Source organism: Lonchura striata, chromosome 1 (genome assembly GCF_050655825.1).
Source record: "Lonchura striata isolate lonStrDom1 chromosome 1, ASM5065582v1, whole genome shotgun sequence".
Classification (NCBI taxonomy): Eukaryota; Metazoa; Chordata; class Aves; order Passeriformes; family Estrildidae; genus Lonchura; species Lonchura striata.
The window spans coordinates 14723020-14736766 of NC_140703.1; the positions used below are offsets into that span (position 1 = coordinate 14723020).

General features: G+C 40.0%; 1 protein-coding gene across 1 annotated transcript in view; it reads left to right on the forward strand.

Annotated features, from left to right (window-relative positions):
• LOC110476613 (uncharacterized) overlaps nt 1-13747 on the forward strand; it is a 116175-nt gene that overhangs the window by 51940 nt on the left and 50488 nt on the right. The window contains exon 9 of the mRNA XM_085558537.1: nt 521-13512. The gene's annotated coding sequence lies outside the window, so the exon portion shown is untranslated. The remainder of the gene's footprint in view (nt 1-520; nt 13513-13747) is intronic.

Here is a 13747-nt window from a genome sequence, read left to right on the forward strand (position 1 = left end):
TTAAAGATTTTCAAACTATTTATATTAATAATTAAGAAAGCTGAGGGTCTGAGCCTGCCTGAACTGCAGTTCTAGTATAATTTTGAAAGAGAACAAGGGGTCTTTACTAGGAACAAACAAAAATATCCAGCTTTCTTTTTTTGGGGGGTATTTGAATGATGACCTTATGAAATATATTGAAATGAAAGAAAGAAACATTGTCCAAAGATTTTGTACAAAATAAAATAAGCATTAGTAACTTCTGACTCATTTTCAGGCTTTATAGGCCTGTCTTGCTTTACGTGTACCTTTGCTAAATGAAAATGGTCGCTATATTGTTGTAAAACCTAGTTAAATGGGAAAATTCCAATCTGGCAACCACTGAAAGACAAAATGTACCATAAAAGATAAATATATTCACTAGGAAATACTTTTTACTGACTAATAAGAAAAACATTTCTGACTTTTATAGGAAGAATAATATTAATTTTTTTTTAATATTCCTTTGTGCTGGTTAAGTGTGACTTTTGCCTGGCTTTAGGTATCAAACTTCTCCAAGAACTCCAAATCCTGTACAGAATTAGAATCCCCCCAGTCACTGAGAGTGAAAGGGAGGAGGTGTTTGACTTCTGTGACCCCCAAATAAGGGATCAGTCAGGCTTCCAAGAGCAGCCCTTTCCTCCAGGTGAGTTGGAATTGTGGGTGTGGGTCAAGATGATGTTGATAAAGAAAGCAGCACTGCAGAACAATCAAACCCTGCATCAGCTGCTCCCATGGCATTTTTGTGGGCAACATTTTTCCCAGTGAGGCTCTTCTGTGTGTGCTTGGATACCTGCAAAACCCAGCAATGCCAGGGAATTCCTGAGCTTTAGCAAAGTAGCTTTTAACAATGCGTTTGCAGCTAAAGTTAGGTTTGCTAAAATCAGAAAAGGGGTGACCAAGATCTTGATGACCATCTGGTTTTAATGATAGCAGGAACTGGCACAGGAATGAGAATTCTCCTGCAGTACTGCACTTATAGGATCAGAGTTTTCTGACCAAAAAAAAAAAAAAGAAAAAATCTTAGATTACGGAAATTCTTTTATAGCTCTTCTATTTCTGTTTCCCAAACTGTGCCTAATGAAAAGACAGATGACAATTATTTCCATTCTGGAAACTGGAATTTTCAATGCTCAAAGTATTTTTCCCTTCACAAATCTACACTGAGATATTGAGAATCAGCATACTGATACATATACACTATTTGAGACAACACTTAAAACCACACGTATTTCAGGCTTAGCAGCAGTAAAAAATTATTACTCTGAATCATCAATAGCTGAAAGTAGAAATTCTTTGCATGCATGCTGAGAAAAAATAGATTTGGAGTGGAAAATTTTTGACAAGTATGAGTCTAACAGTATTTGAAGTAGATGAGATATTGATTCCCCAAAATAAGTAAATAAATTCAAATGCCCAACCATTTTAAACTTCAAAACTCTCTGCAAAGTTAACAATGTCACACTTAGAAAACTGATAACAAAAAAAGTCCTTTCTATACAATTGCCATGAAAAAGGATTTCTTTCAGTTTTCCTTTCTGAGGACAGCAGCAGGCATGGCTGGAGAAAAAGTGCAAAACCTCAGGAGTGATTCCTGGACTTTGAGGTCCAGGTCAGATCAATTTGATAAATAAAGATAAAAAAGTCTGCAGTTAGTGTCCAGACTGGCTACTAAAATAGCAATAACAGCAAAAAAACACCAAAAAAATTCCCAAGCCTCCAGCAAATCTCACTCAGGCTGGAGTTTCAGGCCTTTCTTGGGACTGTCCCTGGGAACTGAATACTGTGAGTTTGGTAGCACACACTCGGTGAGAGCAATGAGGAGATGTGTTCAGACTGACAGCGGGTCTGAGCAGTGCTGCACACTCTGTGTTCTCCAGCAGTGAATCTGTTCCAGCCCACAGAGGTGTGTTCAAGCCCTAAGCTGGTGTCCTTTGCCTTTCAGCTGCATTTTGTGCCTCACACCAAGCTCCATGCTCTCAGGCTGTAAAGCTCAAAAGGAGCTGTTGGCACCTAGCTGCCCTGGCTCGTGGCAGCAGCACTTTTATTAGCATTTTTATTATTCCTCTGCAGGATCCCACTGCTCATGCAGAGTTTGTGTGCAATAACTCGGCTTGCAGCTAGGCAGTGATTTGGAATCAGCAGCAGCTCTGATTTGAAACCCACCAGCCAACAGCCCTGTAGGTCACAGCTGCCCTCAGCTCTGCAAGGCTCAGTGCTGCTTCATTCCTGCCCCCAAGGGCTCAGCAAATTCCAAGCACATCTCCAGGTGTGCAGAAATGTCTCCATATACCTGGAATTCTCAAAATCTTAAAAAAAAAAAAAAAGTAGGTGCAAGTAGACATAAATGAAGGGTTTCAATTAAGACCTTAGAACAGAGGAGACTTATTAGAACAATAAATAGTAACAGTGGTAATTCACATGTCCTCTGAACAGAAAGAGACTTGGCTTTCTCAGGATTTCTCCTGAAAGAAGCTGTGAGAGAAGAAGAGAAAAAAGAATCTAAACAATTCTTATCTCCCTGCTTGTGCCCATGTGGAATGTGGTCTGGGATTGTTTACCCAAGGGGATTGCTTGATTGGAGTCTGGTGAGGGTGTTTTGGGTTCATTGACCAATTGGATCCACATGTGTGTCAGGGAGAGCATCATAGGCTTTCTAGTTAGTTAGAAGTTATATAGTTCTTGTTAGTGTAACATAGTTTTAGTATAATACAGTATAATACAGTATAATAATAATAAATAACAAAGTATATCATAATAATATAATAAAGTATAATACAGTAAAATAAAATAAAATAAAATAGAAATTAGCCTTCTGAAATCATTGGAGTCCTGCACATCATTCTTCCCACTGGCCGGGCATTGTAGCACCAATAAGTAGCTACAACCAAATTAGCCTTACATCCTTTGAATAGACAAATCTTTTATAGCATTAAAATTGCTGGAGTGTAAAATAGCAATGCTTAAATCAAGCAAGAAAAGTGCCATAAACAAGCAAAAGAACTACACTGAGTAGTGAGAGACTTTAAATTTTGCTGATGGGCCTTTGTGTAGAAAACTTGTAACATTGTTTTGCTAAATAAAAAAATATGTACTATAGTAGAGCTATGTAACACAAAGTAGTTAATAAATGACAAAGTTAAGAGAGTTTCTTTGTAGTTGTACTGAGAGGGGGAATTGTGGGAAACATAGTAAAAGTAAGAAGACTTTCAGAAGGATGTGAAAGCTGGCCTCATAAACAGAGCAGAGAACTTAGAGCTGCTAAGTCTGAAAGTAGGACAGTTACAATAGTACAGCAAGCAAGGACATGAAACAATAGATTGAGTTTTAGGCTTGGCTAAGATAGACCTTAAGATTGCAGAAAAATATGCTTAGCAAGATTGTAGAAGGTTTTAAGCTTAATAATGAAGTATTGTGTATTGTTAATAGAAAGAGGACAAGCAAGCATCGTGTGAAGTAGGTGTACGTGTGCTTTTAGTGATTAGCTAGAACAACTGTCTGTAAGCTTTAGCAATATGCTATTGGCTAGAAAGTTTTTTAAATGCTCTGTAACAAAGAAATCTTTGGCAGGACATGAGCAATTGTCTCAACCATGTAATGAGGCTGATGCTGCAATAAAGCACAAGGAACTCATCCCAGCAGTTCCGTCCTGTTTGTGCAAACCTCCAACACATACAAACCTCTCCGTTCTCAGACCAGAGCTCAGGGTTGGGATGGAAAGAAGGGGAAAGGGGAGAGAGAGAGGATGAAAATTGCCAATAAAGCTCGGTAATGTGAGAGGGACATATCGTGCAGCTCAGCTGAAAGGCTCAATTAGTTCTCCCGGGTTTATTTCATTCAAAGACTGCAGAAGCATTTCAGCTGCAGCAGCAAGAAGAACCAGGAGGCTTTGCAGGGGCAGGTTTTGGGAGCAGGGGAGCTATGGGGTGGCTTCTGTGAGAAGCTGCCAAAAGCTTCCTCCATGTCCAGCAGATCCAGTCCCTGGTGGCTCCCAAGGCCGGCGTGCTGCTGGCCAAGGCTGAGCCCAGCAGGAATGGTGGGAATGCCTCTGTGATAACAGATTTAATAAGAAGAAAAAGTTGCTCAGATATAATTGTGGCCAGAGAAGAGCAGGATGAAAACATGTGAGAGGAACAACTCTGCAGACACCCAGGTCAGTGGAGGAGGTGCTGTGCTCCAGCTGATAAGTGGTCAAAGATGAGACTCAGTGATCTTAGAGGATTTTTTCCAACTTAAATTATTCTTTATTACTAAATTTAGTTATTTAGCAAACTGAACATAATATACAATGAAAGACAAAGCAGTTTTGAATCTTAAAAATGTCATCTCTTCTGGATTAAAAGCATAGCCCTGGCCTATACAAAAGTATAAGATGTAACAGAAAGACGAGCAAGTGTTGTGAAAAGATATACCTGTATGCAAATATAGTGCAGGTTATGTGGAAAGACAAAAGTAAATCAAATAAAATCCATTTAAAAAATAAACTGCTACTGCAGTCCTTCTGGAGAAGAGGTGGATAAGGAGCAGGAGGAATAGAATTAAAATGTGAACCACTTCTGAATCCCTCCTTGTGGCCTTGAGTTCACTCCCCACTTGTTAGGGGTGTGTGGTATTGATTTCCCCACCCTGGCAGGCCATTATGGATGAAGCAGAGCTGCACTCTGACACGCTCAGTGCTGGGAATTGTGAGCAGCCTTTTGAAATGTTCCTACCAGGTGGCTGCAGCTTTGCAAACCACCTGCTTCAAGGCTGAGCCCTTCTGGATCTGCTCTGGGCAAACTTGTGGATTTAACTTATCAATAGGCTATCAGTGTATCCAGGGATGTGTTTAGATTGTGTCTGATAAAAATGAAAAAAAAAAAAAGAATTTGCATTTATGAACGTGGAAAACAAAGTTAATAAGTGGAGCTGAATAGTTCCTACAGAGCCCTGTGAAGAGTCTGTGGTCGTGGTGAAAAATCCAGAGTTCACAATTACACACTCAAATTTGAGTGTACTGTAAGACACCTGATGAATCATGGCCTTGGAATATAAAAGCTTCCTGTTGACATTTTTCCCTTCAGCTCCAAAAATTGAAGTTGCTGTATCTCAGTTTCTTAAATGTGGTCTTCTCAAAAATACATTTTCCCAAAAAAGAGAGTTAAGGCAGGCAAGCATTTCAGGTATTCTTCTTCAATAATCTCTCATGAAAAACTACAATTTTTCTGTCATTGACTCACTATAAAGCAACTCTGGATTTATTGTGGCCAGTAAGCTTCAAGGATAAGTACACATTCAATTGTGAAATATGAAACAGAAATGAAAAAGGAAAAATATCCATCCAAAACGTATCAGCAGGCACTGGCCATCAAACCAGGGCTACTGTGTGACAGAGTGTGGTTTTCTGGGAGTGTGCTGGTAAATGGTCTCTGTATAGAGATTTTATAAAGTACAACTCAAAGTAGGACAATGAGCAGTAGAATTATAGGGATTTTTTTTTATTTTTTTACATCAGAATTGGAGGAATGTAAAAAAGAGAAATCTGACACTTCTTTGGTTTGTTAAGTTTCTGTTTCCTTGAAGAGCTGGAATCTGTCTCTCTGGCTTGCAACCTACATCTTGCTACAACATTTTAATTACGTGGTCTCTTTGCAGGCACTTCAAATCTGATGTATTTCAAAAGGTTTTATACCTTTGAAAAGCTGGTGTTCAGCATCTTCACGTCCACTAGATGTCACTCAATAGTCATCATTTCCAGCAGTGACATAAAACACACACACACACAAAAAGGGCAACATTTTTTTTTTTCTTCAGACTCAAAAAAAATGTTCTTTCAAAAATTTTTATTCACTGTTTAAAGTTAATATGTCGTATCTGAAAGGTTTTCATCATCACTTCAAAAATTAAAACTTTTAGATGATTCCATTAGAAGCCCTGGTTGCCACGTGGAAGTTATATATTCCTTTAACATAGTTATTTCAAAGAGAAAAATTGAAAAGGTAATTTGGAGGGTGGTGGACTTGATGTTAATGGATACTTGTGCCTCTGGACCATGACCACACTGTTCAACTTTTTGATCTGCGTGATGCCTAATGATATTTATCTTCAGTGATATTTTTTAGCTTTTATGTCTATACTCTGTGGGGTTTTGCCTTTAGGAGTTGCTTTGAATCCATCACCCCCAAAACAGCCAGGATGGATGGAATTTCTCTTACTCTGCTTGCAGTGGTGAGTTTTTACCTGGGCATTCTCTAGCCCCCAATTCCAGTTATTGCATGCTGTCAGAACCACAAACACATCACAATGCAGCAGGCTTTTCTTCAAAAACTAAAGAAAGAAAAAAATTTCTAGCCCTCAAAAGATTTCCTTGTCTTTTTCCATACTCCCTCAAGCTTCCTGGAGACAGATGAGAGGAGGACCAGGGGAGTCCCTGAAGAATCCACCAGACTCTGGCTGCCCAGAGGAAGCACTAAGGGAAAGTCAGGAAGGATCTCAGCAAATTTCACTGGTGAGTGCAGCTTCGGGGAGTAAAACATGGCAGGATGCTCAGGAAGGGCAACAAAGGAAAATTGAAAGAGAGTTTTGGCTATAGAGATTACAATCCCAAAATAATCTCTAATGGGTGCTTGGGGAGAGTGCTGAGATGGTTTGCACATTCTCCCAGAGGAAGCTGAGGATGTGGATGTCCAGAGGGGACAATATGGTGTTGGTTTGGGAAAGGATTGGTCAAAGGGGCACGTGGAGAAATACTGTTAAGGCAAATAGCAGCAGGAGGCTGTGTGATAAGGAAAGAACAGTGAGTACTGGGAACTTCCCTGCCTTATCTTCAAATCCTGCAGTCTCACACAGGGCTGGCTGCAAGTCTTCTGTATTCCTGGCTTCCAGGAGAGAGAAAACGGAGACACTGTCCCTACACCCCCAGCCATCATGGAGTCACGGTGGATTTGGGTTTGTCTGCTTGCTGCTCAGGACTTAAGGGGGTTTCTCTATAGTGAACAGGTGTGAGAGCTCACAGGAGTAGGGGCTGGAGAGGTGGCAGAGAGGAATCTCTTCCAGGAGTTGGTTAGAAAGGCATCTCAGGAATATGAAAAGATATGAAAGAATGGATGAGGAAAAGGCAAAGGTTCAGACAAGGATAACTGCACAGTTTTTACAACCCCCAACAGGAAAAAGTGCAGGGAGCCCAAGGCCAAAGGGAAGGGGGTGAGCACCAGGACAGTGAGTGGGAAGGAGCCATTGTACCATTTGTAAAAAAACATCAGAAATGGATTAAGGGTGTCAGGATCTGCTATTGTACCTGGGCTCACCACACTGCAGCCCTTGCTGGACCAAGAAGTGTTTCCTGGTAGGCACAGGAACTTCTCTGTCTGATTTAAATTTTATTCTAAAGGGGGAACAATTGTTCAGGTGTTCTTTTGAGAAGAGGGAAAGATGAGCACATGCATTTCATTCAAGCACTGTTAGTGAATTGTCAGAGTCCAGGACATCCCTCTGGATGCCCTGGCTGTCCCAAGACCCTGGCAGGGGGCTTGGAGACCTTGGCATGAAGTCAAAAACATCTGTGGAAAAAACTGTCAATCTTGTGTGAGGAATTAGAAGCCACAAGGGTTTGAGTAATGTGATAGTTGAGTTAACACAGGTTGAAAAAGTAGAATTTTGGGGTTCTTAGAATGTAGTTCAGGGGTAGCAGATGGAGGGATTTGGGCGTGTCCTGGCCTTCTCCTTCTTCTTGTCCTCCATGTCTTGGTGTGACAGTGACAATTCTCTATTGGTTTAAGGTAGAAACACACCGTCCAACATAAGTGATGGGTTCTTTCTGTTACTTGAGGTCATAGGGGTTATTTGAGGTCATTTCTGGCTATGATCAGGGTTACTTGAGGTCATTTGAGGTCTTGATTGGGGTTACTTGAGGTAACAGCAGTCATTTGAAGTCATTTCAGGCCCTGATCAGGGTTCCTTGAGGTCACAGGGGTCATTTCAGGCCCTCACTGGGGTTACTTGAGGTCATTTGGGGTTATTTGAGTTCATTTCATGCCCTTATCAAGGTTGCTTGAGGTCACAGGGGTCATTTGAATCTATTTCAGGCCCTGATCAGGGTTACTTGAGGTCAGAGAGCTTACCTGAGGATATTGGAGTCTTTTTTAATTGATCCAGGGGTTACCTGAGGTAATTTCAAGCCTTGATGGGGTTACTTCATGTCACAGGGGTTACTTGAGGTCATTTGAGTCTTTTTTATTCAACTAAAGTTTTAGGACTCCTCTGTCTCATTTTTGGACATAAATCTCTGGTGTTTGTGGATTTTTCTGACAAATATATATTGACAGTTCAGCGATTCCCCCAGATCTCCAAGGAAGCCTCTGTCCCTGAGGCATTCATAAAACTTTATCATTTCTTACCCTAATCACCAGCAAGAGTGACATTTTCAAATAGGTGCTGCAAAGACATGAAACAAATTCTGCCCAGCTCCATAATCAACCTTAACACTCAGAACCAGGAACATTAGAAGAATTTATTTATTTATTATTCTGTGCAAATTTCTCCTGACACGCACATTAAACTCACAATGTAACGAAAGGGAAGCACATGGGAGGTAGAGAATTAATTTTTTTCAGCTTCTGTTTTTCCCTTTCTATTTTGTCACCAGAGTTTTAACACTCAAAGGATGCTGTTTGGGAAATCTATCAGAGGGTGCTAACAAGGAAAATAACTAGTGGGCCTTTTGATGGCAAAGAAAAACAGATGCTGAAGTGAGCTGGGTGTGTTGTTGCCACTGCTGTTTCTGGTGCAGCTTGATCATCTTTCCTCAAAGACAAAACAAGCTCAAAAAAAGATGCAGAATATAAAAAGAACCGTGGAGATTAAAAAAACGCAGCTGCTGTTTCTGAGGCTGTCTCTCACTTGCTATCAGAGACTGGCAAGTCCCCAGCACCAGGTCTCACCTTTTGTGATTAGATCTGACAAAGCCCCACAAATCAGACTGTTTAAAACTCTGCTCCAGCAGCTTTTGTGATCACAGGCTCTCTGACATGATGCAAAACAATCCTTGCTACCAGGGCCCAGGACTTGGGAAAAAGGAAAAGGAGAGAGAGAAAATGAAAGAAATACACTATACATTGGGAAATAGGGGGGAAATACAGGGGTTGGGGATGGAAAGCAAGATTACAACCTCAGCTCTCATAGTTTGGCACTGACTGGAGTTTTTTGGAAGCCAATGGAGGTGTTGGTGGCATCTTGGCTACCCAGAGCAGTAAGGACATCATGGTTCAAGAGAAGGATGCTGTCCCCAGTTGTACTGTGTTTTTGATGTGAGATCTCACTGTCCTCTGGCACTGCTCCCTGGACACAAAGATGGAATGATGGATTAAACACCTCAGGCTTTCCTCACCCTGGTTACTACTAAACTGAATTCTCAGCATTTCAATTACTCCAATTATTCCAATTATTCCAGCATTCCAATATTACTCCATCAATTTTATCCACATACAAGCTATTTGCCCATCTTAATATCACCACAGTTGGGCAGCTTATTTTGACTGGAATAATTCACATTCACATTCGTCCACTTTGAGTCCATGGGCTGAACTGAAGCATTTTTTGCTTTAAAAGACTTAAAGCAGTAGCCCCCAAGGAAGTACAGCCTGAGGCCACAGGATACAACAACTGGAACTGCACATCATTTTAATCCAAACCACAAAACTGCATTTGCTCTCAGGTAAAGCTATTTACTCCTGTGGAACTGGAAGGAAACGGGTGGGAGCTGCAGTGTTTCATAGCTTTGTTTAAATGAGGCATGTTTTAAGTTACCTGGAGACTCCAAGCAAAACAGAGCTTGCACAAGCAAGTACAGAAATGGTTTCTCCTCCACAGAGTTATTACAGTACAGACATAGACACACAGTCAAGAAACACAAGGAAAAACATTTTAAATTGGCCCAAGTCAATGAGCCATTTGATAGATTTCTGACTTCCACTTCAGTGCTTTATCTGTCCCACACTGATAGGAAATGAGCATTGAGGGCAATCTTAGTGCTCTTTGAAATAATGGAGATTTGCTTTTCTAGTAGTTAAATCAATGCAGAATCTATTTTCTGAACAGCAGTAGGTGTTTCGTCTGGCTTACCTGCCTGATGGATTTGATCAGACACATCCATTGTCCTGGGAAAGATGTAGAACACATCTCAGCGTGGCAAGGGGAATTGCTGCACTCACAAAAAAAGTAAGCACTAGCAAGGAAAGAGTAAAAATCAACAGCTCAACTTTGCTGCAATTCCTTTGTCACTACAGTGCAAGGTTGGGAAGAACAGTCAATGATGTGAAAGTCAGCATGCAAAAATAATTATCAAATGAGCCCAAGTCTGAGATGAAGGAAATAACTGAGTGAAAACTCTTTTCAGTGAAGCAGCTGTTAATTGCATTCATCAGTCCAGTGAATGCAAGGGGAAATTTAATGAACTCCTGACCAACAACTCTTTGATTAATTTCTTTCTTCCATTCTCATTCACTGTGCCTGTTCCCAATGCCTGAGCTAAAAATGGCAAATTTGGTGCAGGCTCTGAGTCTTTAATATGGGTGCTACTTTTTGAACCTGCATAAGTTTTTCACCACCTGTGTAGGATTTGTGAGAAATGCAATCCAGCACTGAGGCAGAAGCTGCTTGTCTCTTGAAATTAATGCCTCATACCTGCCCTGAGAACAGAGTGCTCCAGGAGCTGAGGCCAGCATGACTCAGAGAGTCTCTGGGCGGGTGCTGAAGGAGAAACTCAACCTCTTACCTGTCTGTATTCAAAGTGGAGGCAGTACAGAGGAGACACACAGCTAATTTAACAAGTGTGGAGAGAGAGTGACATTTTGTGGCAAACCCCATTCCCCAGATGCCATCATCCTTTTCTTCAAAAAACCATTTCCTCTCAGCAAAATTCCTCTATTGTTCTTTCTAGTGTGTTGTTCCTTTATGAAGATTCTCTTTTTTTAAAAAAATTTTTCTTTTCACCTTTTTTTTTCTATTTATCTTTAATCTTTTAAGCATAAGGACTTTATAATCAGCACAGATGTGAAGACATTCATAGAAAGAATCAGAAAATCTGAAACCAAATTTTCAGTGACTGCCACAAGGCTTCTCTCAAGACAAGACTCAGCTACCACCCCTGGGGACCCTGAAAGCTCACACCTGAACTCCACCAGGTTGTTCCCTGTGCAAGGGATGAGATCCAGACTAATCCTGGCCAGGTAACCACAGCAAGCACACACAGGCAAGCTCTTCACAGGTCCAGACACCAGAGGGGGAAGACACTTCACAAAATAATTGCAAATGTAATTTCTCAGGACACCCTTCTTTCCCACTTCCCACCTCCTTTGGAGCAATGTGGCACAGCCACACTCTGTGAAATAAGTATCTCAGACCAGAGAGACTTCTCAATCTGTGCTTATTTTAGGTAGCTATTTCTAATCTTAAAGCCTGTAATAGCAGACCATCAAGTTTCCCATTGTTTTTAGGGAACTCAGAGAAGAAAAAAATAAATTCAAAATTCAAACATATAACTGTTCCTAACAGCTTTAAGAGGAAGGACATCAGCCTCTAAATTAACTCAAAATCTACAATAATTACACAAAATGGTTTAGAATATTATGAAAACCTGAATTGTCTTCTTAAGAACTGCAAAATTGATTATAAAAGAGATGTTGTCAAAAGGACTACTCTGCTAAAAGTCTTTCTTTTAAAAGGCAACAGGTTGGTGAGCACAAAATCAAAGCTTCTTTTAAGGAGCACCCTGAAATTCTTACACTGCTGATCTTTGTACAAGGGCAACAGAGATCCATGCAATAGGGAGTGCTTGATGCTAACTAGTGTTCAAAGGATAGTTCTAAAATTTAGATTTACAGATGATTTCATTAGTTGCTCACTGAGCAAGGTGCACAGCAGATATTAAAAGTCTATCTGTACTCAAACTACAAATGAAAATCTCCTAATCCTTCTTTTGGTTAGGCAAATGTGTATCTTTTTTTCCATACTCTGCATCTTTGCAGCAGTAAGTGGCAAGGGTAATTAAGTAGTAGTTAGGAATCTGCTGAGTGTTGCATGTCCTTAATGTGCTTTAAGGAAATTCTAGCATTACAGATGCGTAGCATTCCTATTACTTGATAATTGCATTTTAAAATCTGGCATTTTAATTATGCTAATATGCATGGGGTTATATTTTAAATTTAGTACCTTATTTTATGTTCCAAGTGCTATAAGTTCTTGCCCCTAGATAAGTAAAATTTCATGGGAATCGGAACTGTAACACCCCATCATTTTATCCTCATACTCTAATTAGATGCTGACATTGGTTAAATGAGTTAAATCGACTATGTTGGTTTTGTGTGTGTTTTGCCAACTCAAAGCAAATTTAAATTAAGAGCCTTTATGAGAATTCTGCACTCCTTCTGGCATGAGACATTATCATATCATAATAGATGCAATTTAGAAGATTATATCACTCCTAATTCATTCTCCCAGTTGTTTAGGAGACAAATTTGGGCCCATCAGTTTGAGTTGAATGTTTTGTCTCCTGTCTCAGCTATGTAAGTAACCAAGTAACTCTCAGGGAGTTGCTCTTAAAATCTGAACAGAAGCAACTGCAGGATGCTGTGGTGGAAGCTGTGTTTTCAAAATGGACAGGTGGCCCAAATTGCAGTTCAAATTCTGAAAAGCCTGTCCTAAGAAACAAGCAAATAAGCCCCCTCAGAACAGGGGTGCTTCACATTTTCTAGAAATTCACAGTTCTCTCCATTTTCTCAAGTCAGGCGGACAAAATGATTAGTTGTTTCAAAAGCTTAGGCTAAAATGTAATTAAAAGTTAAATTCTTAGAACTGATTATCCTTCTTAAAATGGCTTACTTGTTCACAAACACTGGCTCTAGGCTGTACCGCTATCTACTTTTAAAATCTGCCCATAACCTACAGCTGAAAAATAAATTGGGACAATCAATTATGTCCTGTCTGTTTTAATTTGCAATTGTATCAAAACAGATGGATGAATAAAGATGATTTGGCAACAAGAGTGTGGCACCACTTCAGAGGATCAGGAACCTTCAAAGGTGAGAGGAAGGGCAAGAGAAGGGAAACTTACTCTTCTATATTACTGTAAGAAAAGCAACATACCATAATTCTGTGGCAGTTTTAATCATACTAAAAAAAATTATTAGTCCCTCTGGGTAGGAAGGAGTTGAAAGAAAGTAAATGAAAGCAGGGAAAAGTGGCTAGAAAGAGAGGATAGTGAAAAACAAGAAAACACTCTGAATAGCAAAAAAACCACCCATCTAAGTGATTGATGAATTCAAATATGACACAAAGAAAAAAATAGAGAAAAGCCATTCTGAGTGAAAGTAAATATTGAAGTTTCAAGTTCCTTTTAACAAACTCATCACCAGCTCTGAAGACCACTTAGCATATGGAAGACTGTACTTCATTGGAAGCAATTGCTTGTCTACAAGAGATGCTTAACCAAATGAAGCCAAATCAACTTCTGCCATCAAGGTAATGCCTGCATTCTGCAATCATCTCTTAATCCCTTTTCATTTTTACTGACCTGACCCATGTTACTGGAATTAAAAGAACTAAGAGGAAAAAATTAACCTGAAATTTTTCACTTTCTTGAAAATTTACCCTTGCATTTATAGCATATTTCCCATTCTTCTCACTAACAAAAATCTTCAATGCCTCCAAATATGACTCTCTTAGTAGCTTCTTCCTACCATCTAGCAGTGGGGAG